Here is a 22,594-nt window from a genome sequence, read left to right as displayed (position 1 = left end):
GGGTTGTAGTTGACGAAGGATGGTAGTAGAGGTAGGATAGAAGAATGGGTAATGTTGGGGTTGACGAGGGATGGTAGTAGAGATAGGATGGAAGAATGGGTAGGATGGAGGGTAGTAGAGGTAGAATTAAAGAATGGGTAGGGTGGTGGTAGGCGTAGGATAGAAGAATGGGTAGGTTTGTAGTTGACGAAGGACGGTAGTAGAGGTAGGATAGAAGAAAAGGTAGGGTGGTGGGGCAAGATTTCCCACGAGCGGGACAAATGACGATAGGATTATGTGTGTTTTCCTTCTTGTTTTCACCGCTGTAGCGGGGGAAATATATTATCTAGGTTATTGATGTCTCTAATTATCAAAGCTAAAAAGTAAAATATTTTTAAAAAAATACACAATACAGGGGATGCAACTGTTCGCATAATGTCTTACGGTAAAAAAAAAATTGTATCTGATTCTGAATATCCAACTTCCTTACTTATATGGAAAATATGTCGTGCGACATTGTATATTTACGAAAAGCTTGAATATGGTATATAACTCAAGTCCCTACAGCATGGGTGTCGATCTGTAATTGATACCTATTGTTCAGGGGGGATGATCTATTCATTCATCCCCCTGAACAATAGGTATTACGTAAGGATCGACACCCATGCCCTACAGCCCCCTCTCTGTCGCTTTCTTCCTTTGCTGAGGATAAGATACATGATAGATCAACCCCTTGAAGGCAACACTGATACAACCCCACCGCCCCCACCCTTAAACACACACAGGCTACGCCATCTATGAACTACTTGGACGAGAATTATCGCTAATATGTACATGTACCAAGGGAATACTGCCGGTCGGGTGGGCTGAATGGCGCAGCGTGGTCGGGTATACTGGGGGGGGGGGGGCTGGTGACCGGAATAATGGGACACTAAACTCATTATTTCGTATTATGAATAGCGACACCCTACTCCTATTATGAATAGCGACCCGCATTTTGTATTATGAATAGCGACCCTCTACTCCTATTATAAAAAGCGACCCTCATTTCGTATTATGAATAGCGACCCTCATTTCGTATTATGAATATAGCGACCTCCTACTCCTATTATGAATAGCGACCCTCATTTCGTATTATGAATAGCGACCTTCTTCTCCTATCATGAATGGCGACCCTCTTCTCCTTTTATGAATAGCGACCCTCATTTTGTAGTATGATTAGCGACCCTCTTTTCCTATTATGAATAGCGACCTTCTCCTATTATGAATAGCGACCCTCATTTCGTATTATGAATAGCGACCTTCTTCTATTATGAATAGCGACCCTCATTTCCTATTATGAATAGCGACCTTCTTCTCCTATTATGGATAGCGACCATCTTCTCCTATTATGGATAGCGACCCTCATTTCCTATTATGGATAGCGACCCTCTTCTCCTATTATGGATAGCGACCCTCTTCTCGTATTATGAATAGCGACCCTCTTCTTGTATTATGAATAGCGACCCTCTTCTTGTATTATGAATAGCGACCTTCTTCTCCTATTATGAATAGTGACCTTCTTCTCCTATTATGAATAGCGACCTTCTTCTCCTATTATGAATAGCGACCTTCTTCTCCTATTATGAATAGCGACCTTCTTCTCCTATTATGAATAGCGACCTTCTTCTCCTATTATGAATAGCGACCTTCTTCTCCTATTATGAATAGCGACCCTCATTTCCTATTATGGATAGCGACCCTCTTCTCCTATTATGGATAGCGACCCTCTTCTCCTATTATGAATAGCGACCCTCTTCTTGTATTATGAATAGCGACCCTCATCTCACGTTATGAATAGCTGTCCTTATGATTAACGAACCTTATTTCTTGATGAATAGTGACCCTCTTTTACCCTTATGAATAGCGGACCTGCAGGATGGGAAGTTCCACGTTATGAATAGCGGTCCTTATGAATAACGGTCCTTATGAACAGCGAATGGACCCCGGCTGGACCCCGGGGGGGGGGGGGGTGGTTAAGGGTGTTCATCATGTTGTCAGTGATTCAGCTTTTTTCCTTCTAAATGTTTTAAATTCATATAACCTTGCCATTTCCTTGTAATAATTTGTGTACATTACCATGTTTTTTTGTTGTTGGGACCTGCTTGTTTTGGGGGCTCTGCGCGCGTAAGACTGTATCGTATCCATGATCAATCGTATCCTACCATCTTTATGTGGATTTAAAAACTTCTAAACAAAGATGAAGACATGAAATGGAAACAATATTTTAACTTTATCACTGAACACGTGGGTGGAGATTTGATATTTTCATGTGACTATATACCAAGTTTATTAAAAGTGACAGCTCCACAATTTTATATGGATTTATTAGAAGATTGGGTGAATACGAGACATATAAGGAGTATATAGACATTGGTGATGTGGTAATTTTTAATAATAAACTTATTCGATATAAAGGAAGTTGTATATACGATAAGAGGTTGTATGACAAAGGAATTTACAAATTAAAACATATTCTGGAAAACGATGGTAAACTAAACTGTGACAGGCATTTTCTTGATTTGGGTGTTGAAGTAAATGAAATTGAAAAGATCAAGCACTTTTATGCCTGTTTACCAGTTTGTTGGAAAAATAATTTTAGAAAGGGAGAAGAAAAAAAATAATTCTGGAACTGATTTCACTTTGGGGAAGAAAACAACTAATATAGCTGATCTAAAATCAAAACAAATTTATGTACAATTAATAAAGAAAGATGATTTTAAACCTTTGGTTTTTGAGAGAATAGGAAGGAACTATGGTTTTTCCTGTAAGGACATAGAAAACATATTTTTAAGACTAAGACAGTGTACACTTAACAGTCGATTAAGAGAGTTTCAGTTCAAACTTATACATAATATATTATATACAAACCATCACCTCTTCCGTTTTGGTCTTCTCTCGACTAACTTATGCTCATTTTGCGAAACAGATGAAGATACATATAAACATTTATTTTATACTTGTGAATTTGCACAATCAGTGTGGGGAATGTGCACGAGATTTTTAGACTTTGAAATACATAACTGTAGTTTGGAGGAAATTCTGTATGGGAAAGAGGAGAGAAATAAAGGAAAATATCAATTAATGAATCGTGTTTTAATTCTTGTTAAATATCTGATTTATAGAAATAGAGAACTTAAAAAACCACCCTCTTTTAATGAAATAAAGAATAGTATAATAGGGGATAAAGTAGAAGAAAGGAAATTGGCAGCAATGAGGGGAACTCTCACTATTCATTTTTCTAAATGGGAAAACCTGAGTATTAGACAAACAATTGGAACCCAGAGCCAGTCGTCCACCGGTTAAGAGGGGGGGGGGGGGGGGGGGGGGGGGGGGGGGGGGGATAAGGGAGAGGTCGGGTAGGGAAGGGTTAACAAAAAGAGAAAACTTTTCTCTCAGGACAACAGTATAAAAGAAGTATAAGTTGCTACATTGTTAAAACAAAATTTTTGGATTATACAACTGCATATGTTTTCTTTGAAAATATGAATTTTTGTTTCAAATATGATGTAGGAACTAACTATGTAAGTTTCTTTTGAAGCCGTTTGTAAGACAAAAATTTATACTGATTTACAATGTCATCACATTTGCAGTGAGCGTTACATATGATGATTGTAATTTGTACTATGATTATAATTTGTTTCAAGAGAGAAAAGAATAAAAACTGACCATAAAAAAAAAAAACTTTCATGTTTTGAATTGCGCAGATCCTTGAAACACGTTGGTCTCTTTGCCAATCCGCTGGGATTGAGATCTCCATCCTCCACAGGGGCCCCACTCACAAGCATTGCTTTTTGGGGTCTCAATTTGGATCATGTTTGTTCGTCATGATTACTATGCCATGTGTTTTTTAATAAACTGAACTGAACTGAACTATTAAATAAATAAATTACTAGTATGTGGTTTATTTTTTATTTTTTTCTTGGATCAGATTTATTTACATATTTAACAATTTTTCATAATAAGGTTGCCGATGATTAACAAGTTTTGATATAAAAGAAAGCAATTTAAAGAGATTAGGATAGGATGAAGCACTGAGGGGAAGGAGTATTTGGGAAGAAAAAGTAAGAAAGCTTTCTTGGAGTATCCTTACTGTGAGCTGATGAGGTACGTAGAACGGAACTACTGGAACAGAACTTAAATAGCGCCCTCAGACAAATCAAACATTATATTTGCTGACACGAAATGGAAAACCTGCGGAGCGACCGCCGACCACCGACTGGTGCAAATTAAACATCTTTCATGAGGTTGCTGGAATCTGTATCTGTATCAACGTTGGCTTGTCCAACTAACATTTTCTTCTCAGTTTTATAACGTACAAGGTGAGTAATATTTCTTACTTAGTCATTTGAACCAATGTTTATCCCAGACTCTGACTCGACGACGCTGTAGCGCTGCGAAACTCCCTAGATTACTCTACGGTACGATAGCGTATGCGAGTCGCTGTGTTACACCGGTTCGGTACGCCGGGCGATCTCCGTTTACTCGATCTCGTAGACGGTATGCATAACGTGAGTGTGTTGATGGGCGTGTTGACTGTGTATTGACTGTGAGTGTGAGTGTGATAATGAATTAATGAGTCTGCACCTTACATTCGACCTTAAATTGACTAGGACTTTCTTTTGAGTTTTATGTATCTGTAAGGATCCGGGCTAACTCGGACCAGGGCAGGGGACAACTCGGCCCAGCTGCAAAAACGGTCATTTTTTGTCATTTTACCCTAACTCTATCTAACCCTAACCCTAACCCTAACCCATAACTCTATTTCTAACCCATAACTCTAACCCTAACCCTAACCCTAACCCTAAACCTAAACATGCAAAAAATGACCTTTTTGCATCTGGGCCGAGTTGTCCCCTGGTCCGAGTTGGCCCGAGTTGGCCCGAGTTGGCCCGACTCCGACTCCATCTGTAGAGGGTCTAGGCCTAATGTAATGGCTAATGATAATCTCGAAGAAATCCCTTTTGGAGTTCCAGAGCTCCAGTAGGTCTAGACCTAAGTAGTCTAAGTAAGTGTGCAAAATCTTTCATGAAAATTTTATCAACAATCATGAATACATGATGATGAGCAATAACAATGTCATTATTTTTAACTGATTTCACTTGTATAGAGTCTATACATTATAATCTAGTTACGTAGTTGTGTGTTATACTGATGAAAAATTTGAAGATGCCCCCTCCGCTCAGATCCTCATAATTTTATACAGTGACTGTATAAAACTTACAAGAATGCACTAAAAATCAGCAATTCAGTGACAATTGATGACGCCTAAATCTTGTGTGTTATTTTTTGCAGCGTTGATAGTTTCTAGTATTGGTACATGGCCAATAAATGAATTTGGCTTAAAAAAACTTCTGTATTGCCTACACAAAAAATCAGTACCTTTTGTGTTTGAGATAGGGAGTGATTTTTTGTTGTTGTTTGAGTTGCAGTGCTCACATTAAATGCTGTGAACACAAGCGGCACATCGACAGGATTGACATTAGATTTTTAAAGTATATTCTGCAAAATTGATGAGTTGATTTGATTGTACATGTATTTTACTGATCAGTGAAATTTAGGTTAGGGGGTCATCATCATGTAACTTAAGTGCAGATTATGAGTGAGTTGTATTGAGTTTTGTACATACCTGTAGATGTTTCAGAGTTTTGAGAATCAAGACACAGTGGCTGACTATTGTAAAGCTGACAAAGTATGGTAAATGCTATTAGCAGTGCACAATACCTGTTTCATGAGATACTATATAGCCCAGCTTAAAATCTTAGAGACTCTCTGGGAAATCCCTGTTTTTCATCTTTTACCGGTACTTTTCTAAGCTGGTTAAAGGTAATACAAAGTTTTGGGAAATTTTGAATATTGGGTGGATAGTGATTCTTTACAATTTTGATATATTTGGATGCCCCTGTGGATACATTATCAGCACTAGAAAATTTAGCCCCTAAAACACTTCTGCTTTCGAGAAAAATTGAATATAAAAATTTAATTGTGCTACCGGAAAATTTTGATAAATTTCAAATAGCTCCTACGGCCGTACAATAGTAGCTGCGACCATGAAAATCTCAGAATATATAGTTGTGATATATAATTTCTAATTAGGAATAGCTAATCGGTTGATTTTAGTCAAGAAACGTTGTTTTATAGCTTAATAAATATGTTAACCTTGAGAGGGAGCTATTCAACATAAAGGGTGTATTATTTAGAATTTCATAACTTTAGACTCGATTTCTATCGCGACAACAATCACTGAATATTGTAGGATTGCATATGCTTCCAATATGTTCATTTGAACAAGATACATGACCCCATTTCCCCTTTTCATTACCTCATAAGCTGAGTCAATGAAAATGTCACCATTTTCCCTTTTCACGGTTCAAATCTCGCCAGTATCTATGATTACACATTTTATGACTGTACTCTTTTCAATCTTCAAATTTGAATGGAAATTGATTTTACTGTCCAGTGTTATTTTCTCTGGAATATGAATCACAAATCACATTGATGAATAGTGAATTCTTCTGTTGATTACATTGGCGCTTTTGGCAGTTTTCACAGGAATGCCCGTACCATCAATGATTCATCTAAAGAATTGTATTTTAATTTCGACCATAATCTAAATCAGTTCAAAATTATGTTGAGTATTTATCATTGTAGTTTTTTACATTTAATATTTTTGTATATATATATTTTTGATCTCAGCTATTAAAATACAACAATCACAATTCAGTTTTGATGTCTGCAAGGATTTTTGAAAATCAATTTAATTTAATGAAATAAAATAAGTGAAGCACGATTGCCTTGTTTTGGTGAGTTGCATGTTTCTGCATTTTCTTGGATTTTTGAAAGCATGATACAAAAAGTGATACATCATTTTTAGTGCACTCCATTAAAATTATCTTTTTGTACTCCAAAACCAGTGAAAAAATAATATGGGAGTTGAGAATGATTTGACTTAAATGACCAAAAATATCTGGAAAATTTATAAAAGCGTTGTGGAGAAAGAAAAAAAGATTGTCCAATTAAGAAATCTCACCTTTTATTTATAAAATGTTCATTGTTTGTGTTAGATACATACTTGAAGGCCTACATGCAGTAGATGATGCACATGTACATGTATTTACATGTACTGTACAGACTTGCATTGTTACAATTTTTTATACATGTATATGTACATGTAGATGTAATCTTTTTTCATAAAATCATTAAATGTGATGTTTAATACCTCAAACTTTGTTGAGCAGTTAGGAGCATTGTGCTGCTTAAGAGAGGAAATGAGACATGCCAACAAAATGAAGATGAAAATAATTACTTTATGTACATGTACATGTAGTTAGATTGTAGCCTAACGTACATGCATTCAACAAAGTTCTCTTGTTCGAATGAACTGTACACATTGGAATGTATGCTGTACATGTATCTTAGTATTTGCCTCATGCTATCATAAACAGTGTGTTTTGTGGGAGTAGTCATGCCAATTTGTCACTTCCTTACTACAATCATCGTACGTGACAGCACGTACATGTGTGTAATGCATATTGTTAAATTTATGTTGAATATGTTGAATATTAATTTAAATTATTTGTATGCGCCTTGAGCATCTCTAGAGATGGATATGTTGCGCTTTATAAATATTGTTATTATTATTATTATCTTGTATGAGAGCTTACCACTAAATTGTCACTACATGAGTGTAAAATATGTGTATTTTACAAAAGGCACTAATTTGTTGACATGTTTTACATGTATAAAGAAAAGAATTTGTTATTTATACATGTATGCAACTGTGTCATGTTAATATACCTGTATATTGTGCAAAAAAATAGTTAGAAATTCACATGTGACATCAATATCATCTTTATAATGTGTAGTACATGTGTGTAGAGATGCTGATATAAAATCTGTAACCAATGAAGAACATAAATACAGTGTACTGTAGATAGGTTTACCTTAGGCCTACATATACATTAAAACAAAAGAAGAGAACATTATAAAGAGCTTCTGTGAGGATAAAAGAAAGAGAAAAAAAGTGAGTTTTAAAAATCAATATGTGGTATGCTGAGGGCTAGAAGGGTGTTAGGTACTATTAATTTTTTGATAAAGTTAATTCCCCTGTGGATCTCAGCGATAAGACATTAATAATATTGCTATTCAGGTGCCGTACATGTACATTACATGCAGTCGATACCATCATGCCTGTACAGTACATGTACTTGTTGCAGAATGAGAATTTTGCTCATCAGTTCAGTGAAATATTCATGCTTGAGGCATAAAGTCTGTAAATATTATTACTGGTTCATGGGGAAGGTGTTTGTGTGTGTGTGTGTGTGTGGGTGTGTTGGGGGAGGGCACCAAATATCATGTACAGTATGAAGGCCTATGAATCAGACATGCTTGTATTTTGCAAACCAAGTAAAATAAATGACGAGCATGAAATATTACAGGCCGAGCAGCTGTTATTATAATTATGCATCTAAGGGTGCGTTCTAGCAACACTTTTTCACCCTAGAAACATGGTTTTCAAAGATGTTTATTATAAAACATGGTAGCGTTCAAGCGATTTTCAAGCGATATTTTGTTGGTCGTTGATGATAAGTCGCTTAAACGCTCTCCCGCAGTAACCATGTTTTTTAACAGCGTTTTGATTTATGATTCACGTTTTTGATTGTAGCTTCAAAAATTTGATTGAACGCACCCTAAAGCCAATGACTTTGCGACATTGCACACACACTCTCAGATTACTTTACATGAATATGATAATTATAAGCAACAAGGAGAAAATAAAATGTTATAGTTTAATGCTGTGCTTCGTTCATATTTATATTTGTGTTCCCAATTTGAGAAATGAGTTTGTCTGTCTGTATTCCTTTGTTTTGTTGTAGTACGTCTGATTTTGATTTTGTTTTCCCCTTCTCCCCTTTGTTTTTATTTTATGTGCACGCATGTATGCTCTTCATTTTCCCCTGCCTGTTAAAGTGTTTTGCAGTCAGGAGATAAAGGGATGTTACTTGCTGCATGGTAACTCTACTCTGTCTTGACCCTGCTCTACTCAAAGAAAACTCCTAAAAGGCTGTGCTTCCGCTCTGAAACACCAAATCACATTTCTTTCTGCTTGCTAGAAGGTATGTACATACATGTCATTCATTTCATAGGCAAAGGAAACTGAGGTAAAAGCATGAATATATCCCCCTAGGGAACTCATGCTCTTTCTGAATATCATACAAGTAGAATTTGTGGCTGTTCAATTGATGAGATTAGAAGAGGAAATCATGCACTTGGCTTTCCATTGTACTCTCTGCTTACAGCCAGAAGGGCATTACAATCGAATTACAGAGAACTGAGTAAACATATTAATACCCTAATGGCATTCTGTAGGACTGTGATATATGTGAAGAAATTGCACTGCAAAGGCCTACAGTGTACATGGTGTTACTATTTGATTTTTTATAGATTTTCCTTCATCTTTATCATCAGTTCAATCATCAAATAATGATCTGTTTTTATTGTCTTCACATGTACATGTATGTCAAACGCTTTAAAGGTAAAGACCAGTTATGGTCATGCGATTGCATTGTGAAAGAAACGTTGTGGAATCGATCAGAAAAGGTTGATCATCTAGCATCTGCAAGGTTCTGGAATCATCAAAATGATAAGAAATTTGGCCCATTCTTCGTAAAGTTACAAGCACTATACACAGAAAGATGTATATGGGACTACCCTATATCTCTCACAGACCGTGAGAGAAACAAATTTACCAAATATATGAATTAGTAGGCGGTTTCCCGGCAAATTTTTTATCATGTATTATTCAAAACATATTCTTTCACATGATTGGTAATGAGAGCTTCCATTTCATTTTTTGAAACTGGGGCGTTTCCAATACTGGTCTTTACCTTTAAAGTTATCTTAACTTATTCATTAATTCATTTACATCAGTGTATAGAGTACCGAAGTGCTAAAGTTGTATTCTTAGTCGTCCAGATTACTGGTTCTAAACAACAGAGCCTGTGCATGAGGTTCACCCTGAAATCATTGAAGCATCTGGCTGGAGAAGGGCAAATTCAGTGTTTGGGGCTGGTTTGATCATGACACCATTACTAGCACAAGATTGTTTGAATCCACCAACCTTGACAACTTGGCCAGTATGATGTCACACTTCGGTACTCTATTACACCCATAGGCTTTTCCGCACTCATGTAATATACCCACCTTCATTACTGCAAAGGCTATGTAGTAATTACATTAAGGCCTGTTTGCATCAGCTCGAGTTGGCCAAATAGCCGCTATTTCTGAATCGGGGAAATTAGCCCGAAGTAACAAATTGTGTCTTCATCTTCGCGCATACAGTAGTGCGAGTCTTCGGGCTGGTGAAGACGGACCGTACAAATAGCTGGCTATTTTGCAAAGTACACGATATCTTAGGAAGATTTCCCGAGCAAATAGCCCGCTATTTGCGTCTTCACCTGCCAAATAGCCAGCTATTTCGTTATCAGGCTAATTTCCTAAATCAGAAATAGCAGGCTATTTGGCCAACTCAAGCTAATGAGGACAGGCCTAATGAGCTTCATACCACCTTATTACTCTACCATATCTTCACATTCCTGTGCAGGTTTATTCATTAGGTCCACATGTTATTAGATGCTCTACACCCTACAGCGTATACTATATTGCTCAGGTTTAGTCTAGATTGAGTCGAGAGTTGTCACTACATTATCAAAGATTTTTTGAGGTGGAGTTTTTCCATTATAATGCATCGTTGTCATTGCCAATCTAGATACTAAAACTTTTTTCATCATAATTTGTGAACCACTGGTAAACTTCAGCAGACAAGCAAGCTTTTTGAGCAAGTTTCAAATCATTCTGTCACATGTGTTGATAGCCCTACTTCATGTACAGGTATTGGGTCAGATCAAAGATCAAGGAAACTAATACTACATAGTAAGAATGTTTATTAGCTCATTATTATATGGGGGAAAAATAGAAGAAGAAAAAATAGTGTACCGTATTTATATATTAAAACATCATACCGTAATTAACGTTGTATAAACCGCCCTCGTGTATTAACCGCACCCCTTTTTTCGCCCTTTTTTCGCCCTTTTTTGCCGACTTTTTTTTTTGCTGACTTTTTTTTTTGCCGACTTAAAAAACAGCAGAGGACCTAGGATAGAACCTTGTGGTACGCCATGTAATAGAATAAAAATTGGAGGAATTATTATTATAAAGTACATATTGAAATCTATCAGAGAGATAACTTTCAAACCAAGATGACAGATAATTTTGAGTGTTCTAGTTTCCGAGTGGTGAGCAAACACACCGATTACTGAGTTGGGAGACATTGCCAGGCATAGCGTCAGGTGGAGGGACAAAAAGGTGCGGTTAATACACTGTTAATTACGGTAGGCATATTAGGCAATATGATAATAATATAATACTGATGGTGGTGATGATGATGGTAATAATGATATTACTGAGAATAATAATAATATCAGCAAAAACAACAACTGCAACAACAACGACAACTACAAGAACAACGACAACAACAAATACAACAACAAATACAACAACAACAACAACATCAACAACATCCATGGAACTGTTGGAAGTTCAAACAGCCTACAGCATTTTTATTGTTAAGGGGAAGAAAGAATGGTTAAGAAGTATGGATTCACCAACTAATATCAGAAGGAGGTGTTTTTACATGTAGCCAACTCTTCAGGGAATTAAAACCTTGTACCACAGCATTATCAGACCTTTCAATATGTGAGAGATCTTTGTGACCTTTATCAAAACAAAGCATTGCAAGATGGTAAGGAGCTTATGAATTAATCATTTAAGCAGGGATTTATAGATCGATGGAACTGTGTACAAAGAAAGAGAATATTGTCTATTTAGAGCCAGAAGGACATAACTTATATAGTTATAACACATCTACACCTCTAAACAGCTGATACAAAGATAATGCTTGCAAATTCAATACGTAAATATGAACATACATTTACATTGTATTGAATATATTTTAACTCCATGCTTCAGATATACTACTGATATAATGTTTTTCCTTTTTGTTGTTGTTGTCAGAATTGTATGAAACTCTCATATAGCAATGTAGTTGATATTTACACTTGTTATTCTTACTAGGCTTAATTCTTACAAGTAAGTATTCAAGGCAAAGTAGCAATGTGTTTATTTTGTATGGTTGCTACCGGTATGCACATATCGATTTCAATATGGTCAATGTGTAAACATGAAAATAAACAGAAAGTTATTTGGCAATGGATGAACAATGAACCCATCGCTGTTCAGTGTCTGCTTAGTGACATGTTAAAATGATCTTTTGATCCAGAATGTTAGGAATTACGCATGAGCAGAAAGTGCAGATATCAGGGCCAATTCTGAGTCTATTTCCAATGTAGTGTGTTGTGTCGTATTTTAGATAGAGCAATTTAATTATAACTACCAATAATCATTAAAGTCTCTAAATTGGCAATGCAGAGTAAAATAATATTTAAAAATCACTAAATATGTGCTTGTGGAGCTGTATAGCCTACATGTACATGTAATGTTCTTGATGAGAAATTTCAATGACTCAGTGGAGAATCTCCCAGCTCTGACATTCTTTTTAACATTTTTTCTTTTTCTTTTTTTTTGGTGGTGGGGGGGGGGGGGGGGCGGTGAGAGGCATATATAAACTTGATTTAAAAATAATCCCAAGAGAGGTGTACTGTTTAAAATTATTAAATAAAAAGATTCAATTTTTCAAAAAGTATTTTGTAAAAGCTATCATCACCAATGGTATTAGTGAACATATTTGACTATAATTTTTAATAATTGAATGTAAGATGTGTGAAAATTGAGGATGACAACCTGTGTGAAGCAATGAGATCACAGTGCTAGCTAGCTACACTGTAGGTTGTGGCAGTGGCTATGTATAGTTGCATGATCCATAATTGAAACATAGCCACATGGTGAATTACCTCATGCCAAGAGGTCCTTTTCTAGGGTAGGTACACTACCTTCTCCTGTACCGGTAAAGAATATTAACCCAGAGCAGAGGAGTGCTTGTGTACACTACATGAACCTCCATTGATATTAAAGCTTTAGTAACTACATCATGCATCAGCATGTATTGCATTTGCCGGCATTAAGGCCGCATCCCCTATTTTGACATTTCGTAGACAAAAAAAAAGGGGGGGGGGGAAGATGCAACGCTACAAGACCAAACAAAATCATTGTTATTTTCTTGTAGAACACTATTTTTTTCTACAAATTAATACCAAATTTACCAATATTCTTATAACATTTAATAGAAAAAACTAAGTTTAAAGTTGTATTTACACCTCAAAAATGTTTGTAATTGAGCAATTCTTTGTCGATTTTGAAGGTAGTTGCGGCTACTGTATCACAGACAGTTTTGGTATCTGAATAATCTGACATATACCCCTACAGTACATACAGTTCCACAATGCAATGCGAAATTGCCTGAAATGGATACAAAGAAAATATATGTATTTGCAGACAGCGGATGCGTATTTGCGTTGCGCGGCAGCTCCGTTTCGGTCCCTACTTTAGTGATGGGATGGCACGAACTTAGATCTTCCAGTAGTTTTTGTTTAAAAAACTAAGGTTTATTGTATGAAGCTCAATCACAAGATTAACAAAACTTCATGTCTTTAATTTTCTGTAAGATTTGTGGAGTTATTATAGAAATGTCCTGTACCATTGAACATTAACTAGTATAGTTATTATAGTTCCATATGTACGCATATGTGATGTTTTGACCGCCGATTCAGGGTTCGAGATGACTTGATTTTTACTCTTGTCGCGCATAGGCCGCACCCAGACTTTGCAACAATTTCTCTTCCAAAAATACTGCAGCCTTTATGCAGGCAAATACAGTATGTTGATACTGTACTCCCTAGGGACTACATTGCAATTCAGATTGCCTTCATGTTCACATACAACACATTTCATTTAGAGATATTAGAAATCATAAAAAATGTGCAATTTAAGTGCTCCTCCTTGTACTGTGTATTTCATGAACCTATATGTATTTATCTCATGTTTTCATCGTGAATAATAAGCCATTCTTCATCCCTAACCAAGTGTGGTAACACCTTGTCTATACCAACCTAACCTTCCTCATCTTTCTCTCTTTACTAACGATGCATCCAATTGAATTCATGCATTTTGTTATCTATGCACATGACTACCTACACCTTCTATATTGACCAATTGGCTTTATCGTTTTACCTCTACATGTCATGTAGCCAATTTGATGTTTGGGTGAATATAATGATTAATAATGCATGCTGTGTAATTGTAGATATGTGAAGTATCCAGCGAAGTTAATGTACTGTGTCTATCAAAAGAATAGATTGGTTTTTGCATGAGCTGAATATCAAATATAGAAGAGGTCTCTGCAGCGTCTTGCCTTATCAACAGAATACACTGAAACCTGTACATAAAGATCACTCAAGGGAGACAAGAAAAGTGGTCTTAATGTACAGGTTTATTGAATGTAGCTTTTAATAGGAACCACTTTTCAAGGGAAACAAAATATATACATGTAGGTGATCACTAAATCAGATTTGACTGCATTAACATTTGAAGTTTAAAAAACACCACATAATAGATTTCAGGAACTTGATTTTGGGCCTACATTTTTGTGGGGCCCACACACTTTTGCCTAATTGAGTTGGGGGTGGGGGGGGGGGGGATTTATCCATGCAGAAATAAATTAACAAACAAGCATATACAATATGTACAATACTTCAATGAAAATGTAACCTTTAATACTTGTTTTGACTACAAGAATTGCTCATGTGGAACATGACAAGAATTGCTCATGTGAACATGACAAGAATAAAAAGATAGACCTTGTTTAGATTCAGAGCTACTGGTAATCTTGATTTCTGGCAACAGAAAACTCCATGTGGTATGGAATTCTGAATATTAGCAGAAATGTTATTAGTATGTTTAGTGTAAGTTTTTGTCAATTATGAGTGAAGTATATGTTGCATCATTTCCAAACTCAATATAAATGTAATATGTAGTAATACATTTGTCACACGTAATTACTATTTAGTCTTTTGCATTTTAAATCTGTTAAGGACTTTTGATGAAATATATAGTTATGAGAATCCAATGAAGTGGAATAAATATATGCCAAAACTCTAAAGTACACGTTACCTGTTGGACAAACAATATATGAGCATGTGCATTTACTTTAATGTACCCTCTATTTATTGAACGAACTGACTCTGGTTTTATCCCTGTGGACTACAGGAATTGCAAATATTTACCTCACTTCATCTCCCCTCACAGGTAGAGCGGTCCTCGCTGCAGCAATTAAATTTACTTCACCCAATTTATTATTAACGAAATTAGGATCTGAGTAAAATGCTTTAATGAACTGTATGGATGAATTCACCAGATAGCAATATTGCCTGGCTGAGCTTTGCAAGTGCAGCCTACATACACTGTACATGTAGCTCTTACTATGAACTCCATTAATAGTAATTGATGATTTACCCTGCCATGTACATTCATGTATTGTACCGGAGAGGAAATTCAGCCTAGGTTGCACTGTTTGTATTAACATTGAAAGTTTGCTGTAATATGTTCACTTCAGTATTTCAAAACACCCCTCAAATGCGCAAACAAACAAACAACAACCCCAAAACAAACACATAAACAGACAACAACAATGAAGAAAAAAAAAGGTAAGAAAACTAACAATTATTTCAGGACTAAAGTAGCTAACATGAAAAATAAGAAAAGCGTGATGGACTTCATTAGCCTAAAAAGGAAGAAAGAAAGAAAGAAAGAAACAGAAAAGCGAACTATATGCAGAGTCTTGCAGACCCTACAAGTAGGCTACATTCATGTTTCACTGTAAAAGTTTAAGGCTATGTCAGGTTACATAACATGATAGTGTTGTGTCAGACCGCCAATATACCATGCAGGAAACTCTAGCCAAATGCAATTTTGTTGTTGTGATGCAGTATGATCGTAGTCCTTGTGGCAAGAAACTTGAATGAATCTTGACCACTCTAGAAAGTCATGTTCACTACATACCAGTATTTAGAATAGGATGCTTGTTCTTTAACAAAAGGAAGGTGCTTCATGTACATCCATGTCTGTCAGGCCTTAAATTTCGTCATTTTTAGGGCAAGGCCAGTTTGGCCTTGAGTACCTCATATTTTTAAGGGCACCAAGGCCAAAATATTTTTACAAAAAGGGCATCGAGGCCAAAATATTTTACAAAAAGGGCATCGAGTACGAGGCCAAAAAAATTGATTCTATTTTTGTTAGATGTCATGTGTATTTTATGAAACTTGTGCGGGATCAATTTTCCATGACTTTTAGCACCAGCTTCTTCACAGAATGTATAGAGGTCTACGGTACATACAAACAAGGCGGCGGCCCGCAAGCCTTAGATTTAGCAGCCAGGAGCAAGGGGCAATTTTTTTTTTAAGTTGCCCTTTGCCACAGGAATTTACCAGAGCAAGGGGCAATTTTCCAAAAACAGATAGGCCCCTTATCTAATCATAAGTTCAAAGAGAGTCTACAAAATGTTAATTTCATAATGTGAATAGATCGAACGATCAATTTAATAACTTTTTTAATCTTAACAATATGAACAGGAAAGATTGATTAAGAACATCAAACTTGCACATTAAACAGTATTTTAAAGTAACTAAAAATATTGATGAGCAAATGAATAAATAAATTGTCAATTTCACAAACATCGAAAGTCAGAAGGACTTGGCAAGTTTACCGGGCCGGGTATCCCAAATCAAAATCGCACCTCACCCAAACCTTCCGCCACTCTCTCGGTAGTAGGAGCAAATTTGAAGAAATTATCTTTTTAACTGTTGTATAGAAAGGTCTAGATAGGCCTAACTAATGAAATAAGATGTAAAAATGTCCTTATAGACATTCGACAGCTGAAAGTGACACGCTCAGCTCAGTTGCGTAACGTGCATTCACGAAACCAAAATCGTTCCTCGCACACACACTCTCGCCACTTTTGGTGGGAAGCTGTCGGGCTGGAAGTTTGCCAGCGAAACCGATGCACCCTCGGAGATTCGCCGCGCGTAATTTTACCGGGACTCGAAACGTTCGTCTTGGGAAGCTGGCGGGGTAGCTTTTTGAAGCGAGGTCGGCTGGTGGCAAAATGAGAGTAACTACGATCGAGAACATCGTAGGTGTTCTTAACTTATAAATAAGATAATTCTAAATTCTATTTGAGATAAAATAATAAACTAGACCTACAAACAAACCTCGACAGATCTCTAGACTATTTGAATGCTTGTTTATTTCTCCATTTGACGATTTGTTTTCTTGATCCTGGCCTTCGTTTTGTACGTACGTGCGTGCGTGCGTCAACAGCATGCACCATATGCATATCATGCATGCGATCGTACGTAGTACGTGCGCTAGCGCATTGCCTATATAATAACAAAGGGCGCATTTTCACGGCACTTGCGCCTTATTAAAGCACTAAATACGGAGCTACAAGAGAGCTCGTGGGCGGCAAACTGTTCGTGATTCGTGTATTTTTACTGTTCTAATAATTTATGGGCGCATTTTCACGGAAAACACTTGCGCCTTGCCGTCTAGTTTTAGATGATTATGGGCGCAATTGGTGGTTTTGTGTGCGCAAATTTAAAAAAAAAAGGGCACGTCCAGATGGAAAAAAAGGCACGTCGGCCAGTTTGAAAAAAAGGGCACGGCCTTTTTGGCCGTGAACTTATCTTTTTTTGGGAGGGCACCGCGGCCAGTCATAGGGGCATCGACGGCCTGGCCGTCGATGGCCGTCGATTAATTTAAGGCCTGTCTGTACTTAGTGCACATGTTCAACTCCTGTCAGAGTTGGATTCTGCTGCTCTGGTTTATTTTGAAAGCAAAGGGAATGTGCTGTGTAAAGAGGAATCATCAAGAGGGGATCTAGAAAGATGATGTCTGTCATATTAAATCCTCAAAAATATTGCCTTCACAAACAATCAATCATTGAAGAAGATGTAAGACAACATTCTACAGTTTCACCCCAGATCACAGAGCAGTCTTCACTCATCGCAGTTCAATGGTATCTTTTATTATCAATTAAATAGTTTATCCTCCTCAAATTAGCAACAATCAATCTTATTTTCCACTTCTTCATAGTTTGCCAAAAAGAAAAATGTGTATTAAATGAACCAGACAAAGTGTAAAAGAAAATCTCCAAAAATTTAACTGAAAAAAATAAATTCGAATTTGTACACAAAAATAGTGATATTTCATTTTACACAATGATGCCAATCTAGAGACTTTCAAGATTAGTTACAATTAAATTGCTGTCATTAAAAATGACAAAAGGGCATCAGAAATAGACTCAAAATTGTCTATGATTTTTGCTATTTCTGCACATGAATACTGTGTAATTTCTTGTATTCTGGATCAAAATATAATGCATAAAACACCACTAAAAGGAGACACTGTAGTACTGCTATGGCAGAGAAAACATGAGAACCACAGTACATATATAGTGTCCATTGGAGTTGTGGATGATCAAATAACTGTACATTCTTGCAGAATCCAATGAAATTGTACTGTAGGCATGTATCTGATTTTCTAAAATGAAGTGTGGTCTGCCTAAGCTATTCAAAAGAATATCTTAATGGATAATATAGCTGAACAAAGTAACAAATGAACATGTCTGGAAGCCTTCAGGCCTGTCATCCTGACATACAGTACAGCGACCACCTGTACAGAAGACTACCTCTCTGTAAAATCAAATTTGTGGTTTCCTTTAATATGGTTTCTCATTTAACCTGTACTAAAGGAACCTGTACATAAAGACCATCTACAGTGTACATGTACATGTACAGTGTACCTATAAAGACCACTTTTCATGTTTCCCTTGAGCGGTCTTCACTGTACACATAAGCCTACATGTACATGAACATATTGAGTATCTCAAGGAAAACAAAACATTCTTGTAATTTTAAAAGAAAAAGAAGATTACCATCTGAATATCATGAGAATGTTGTGTGTTCAAAGGCATGCTGCACATTTCCACAGTTTTGTTCTTCTTTTCTAAATGTCAAAATAACACTGCCTTGATTTTCATCTTAGGATGAATAGGGCAAGAAAGTCTTGAAGAGAAGGATAGTATGCCTGGAGTGGAAGATTCTCTGATAGATCTTGAAGAGAAGGACAGTATGCCTGGAGTGGAAGATTCTCTGATAGATCTTGAAGAGAAGGACAGTATGCCTGGAGTGGAAGATTCTCTGATAGATCTTGAAGAGAAGGACAGTATGCCTGGAGTGGAAGATTCTCTGATAGATCTTGAAGAGAAGGACAGTATGCCTGGAGTGGAAGATTCTCTGATAGATCTTGCCTTGAGATACAATCAATCATCAAGAAGGCTATCTACCTTTCTCTGACATTCATCGCAAGTGCTAGGAAGGAAGGCCATTATACAAGCCAATGTCCACTTACACTCATTTTGAATTGCCATTTATTCTCCATTCAGGAAATTCTTTTTTTCACTGGTTTTACAATCATTTTACATGTACATCATACAAGAAAATATGTACATTACAATGAAAGCAAATGTACATCATCATAAACATACTAACTTTCTGAAAATAATTATTACATTGGAAATGGAACAACATTTATACATTGATTGCAATATAATTATGAACTGCATTTATCTTAACATTTCAAGTAAAATTTGCTTATACTAAGTTGTGAGCTTGTGGTCCAGTTTCTAAAGTGAAAGTGGTCATAAGCACAGTTCCTAGGACCAGAAATGTCAGAAAACTAGCCATACACTGTAACTATTCTTGAGGATGAGCATATTGACAGTCAAAGTGACACAAATGAAGACACAAAAACAACATTTTCACTAACAAAATGAACAGACAGAAAAACCAGTGATAGTCGCCACAGTGTGGTGCCCTGAATTTTTTGTTGGTGCTCGGATGAATGTCAATATCTATCATCTCTGATGGTTATTACACCTTAGGAATGATGAGCAATACATCGACTAAAGGCAAATAGTTGGCTCAATATGAATGAGGTTCCTGTACATTCCTATTATTTTGCTCTTCTGGATTTTCTTCCTCAAAATGTAATGGTACCTTGTGAGTGTCTGACATGAATTTCCACAAACATTGTGCAATCTTATGTTCATCTTTGATTGCATAAGAGATGGAAAAAAGGCAGACTGCAGTCTTGTTACTGTAGGTGTATGTACTTGTGACTGAGTTAGATTGAGATGATGTCATCACTTTACGCCATTAGGTGGGAGGCACAAAGCTCTATTCAGTGCATTCTGTGCATACAATTATGAAGCCCACCTGCGGTAGTGTGTGACTCTGTAGCACTCATTTGACACTTTCTACAGAATCTAATTCAGAAATCAAATGTCAAGTCTCGGTGCCTTCTGTATGACGAAGGTCAAGATATATGTAATGAGGAACTTGCAGCGTTGCTCAATCCTATGAATTCAATAATCAATTTTCATACCCCCAAAATAAATTGGCTGTTGAGAACCAGAAGGGTGTAATAGCTCTGTGTTAAAGATAAAGACCAGTTATGGTCATGCGATTGCATTGTGAAAGAAACGCTGTGGAATCGATCAGAAAAGGTTGATCACATAGCACATACATATAAGTATTGGTGTGTACTTCAAGGTTCTGGAATCATCAAAATGATAAGAAATTTGGCCCAATCTTGGTAAAGTTACAAGCACTGTACACAGAAAGGTGTATATGGGACTACGCAACACATTCGCGATATCTATCAGGTCCAAATAGATATAATAATTTACCAAATACCCGGTAGGCGGTTTCTCTCTATCTGTTATTGTTAGTAATAGCAGAAAGAAAGAACCACTATTCAATGGTCGTATATATCCAGAGATTCTTCATATTTGATTGCAATAAATACATGAAAGTCAATATGTTGTACAGGACACTTTGCCTGAAAGTATCCTAGTGCACATTTTACCTCCATCAAGCGCTTCTTGTCACCTGCCTCGCAATGAACACTATGGAAAGTACATGTTTACCTTGCATGTGTCTGGATAACATGTCTGAAGTCGTGCTATTGGTTGGTCATTATGAGTGGCTGTGTGAAGGTGTACTGAGTAATCAGGCTTGCTCAAGCCAGCAATTAATGTTTTGATTGGCACTGTGAGTCATTAACCATCCACAGCAGTGAAGGAGAAGGAGTGGGAGAGGAGGGGCAAATAGTTCTAGTCAATTCATTTAAGAGTCTACCATTGAAATTACTAGAACTAAGTCCAAAGTACTTTATGTGCATCTCGTTTTTTTAACGTTTAGATCAAATTCATTTGGAATGATAATCACATGAAATGAAACATACTGTATTACATTTGTATTGCTATTGTACCAAACAGTAACATTTTTGTTCACCTTTAAAATATTGGTTATTTGTTTCAATTCATTTCTTAGTATAATTTAAACACAGAATGCAGATATATAAAAACAATGCTGTTGACTTAAAATGACACATATTGCTTGTCGTGATGACTGTTTTCTTCAGGACAATATCGTACAGGGACCATACATAATGTAATGTGCATTCTGGAGCAATCATGGAAAGCCTAGTTCTGAGCCACAAATAGCCGTTGGCTGACCGGAATCCATTGCTCAAATGATGAGAGCCTTCCCCTTCCTCACCTACTATCTCCATGCCAGGCATTATCGTGGCTCCCTCCCATGGCATTTAGTTTCCTTGCTTCCAGGCTAGAGATGAGCCATTGCATTCTTTGCACACCTTGACTAGACCATGGAGCAATGTTTGCCCTCTTTCTCTCTCCCTCTTTCTCTCTCCCTCTTTCTCTCTCTCTCTCTCTCTCTTTGTCTGTCGCTCTTTCTCGTTCTTTCTCTTTCTTTCTCTCTCTCTCTCTCTCTTTCTTTCTGTCTTTATATCTCTCTCTTTCCTTTTCGTTCTTTCTATCTCCTTATGTCTCTCTCTTTCTCTTCTTTTTTCTGTCTCAGTCTCTCTCTTGTTCTTCTTCTATCTCTTTTTCTCTCCCTCTTTCCTCTGGTCTGTCTGTCTGTCTCTTTCTTTCTCCTCCTGTCTCTCTCATTATAATAATAATAATAATAATAATAATAATAATAATATGTCTTGTTTATTCAGGGTAGCCTCATATCTCTGTATTACTTGATCTTTTCATCGTGTAGTGAAGGTCTCTGTGTATTTTCTGTAATTTCTATTTACTTGATTTTTTTCTTCTCCATCCATCAGATATTTATAGGCAACAGTTCAAAATTCCTTCAATTTAGATAAAATTAATTAGTATGTATTGCCTGTTTGGTATCTTAATGATGATGATTATTTATTGTATTGTGAAATGTACACATGTATGAATTTTGGCAAGACATATAAAACATTCGCCACTCTCCACCCAGGAAGGAATTCCATGCTTTGAGCACCAAAAAGGTAGCCTAACAGAGCCGGGGTATTAAATATTGGAGTACCTTGAGCACCTTGCGTGATGGACATACATGTATGCACTATAGAATTATCCTATAATATATTATTATTAAAGGTAAAG

The 22,594-nt window shown here is 36.5% G+C and overlaps 1 protein-coding gene across 3 annotated transcripts in view; it reads left to right on the top strand.

The window, feature by feature from the left end:
- Positions 1–4,138: 4,138 nt before the first annotated feature.
- The window catches only part of LOC575022 (HEAT repeat-containing protein 5B), a 79,326-nt gene continuing 60,870 nt past the window's right edge, over positions 4,139–22,594 (top strand). The window contains exons 1-2 of one of the 3 annotated variants that reach the window (XM_030999756.1): positions 4,139–4,340; positions 8,999–9,134. The gene's annotated coding sequence lies outside the window, so the exon portion shown is untranslated. Of the gene's footprint in view, positions 4,341–8,988; positions 9,135–22,594 lie in introns of all 3 variants that reach the window. The other 2 variants (XM_030999755.1, XM_030999757.1) reach the window with 2 other exon arrangements.

This window comes from Strongylocentrotus purpuratus, unplaced genomic scaffold (assembly GCF_000002235.5).
Source record: "Strongylocentrotus purpuratus isolate Spur 01 unplaced genomic scaffold, Spur_5.0 spur5_scaffold_5, whole genome shotgun sequence".
In the NCBI taxonomy this organism is placed as follows: domain Eukaryota; kingdom Metazoa; phylum Echinodermata; class Echinoidea; order Camarodonta; family Strongylocentrotidae; genus Strongylocentrotus; species Strongylocentrotus purpuratus.
The sequence above is the reverse complement of the archived record's forward strand: the minus strand, read 5'-3'. Positions and strand labels throughout refer to the sequence as shown.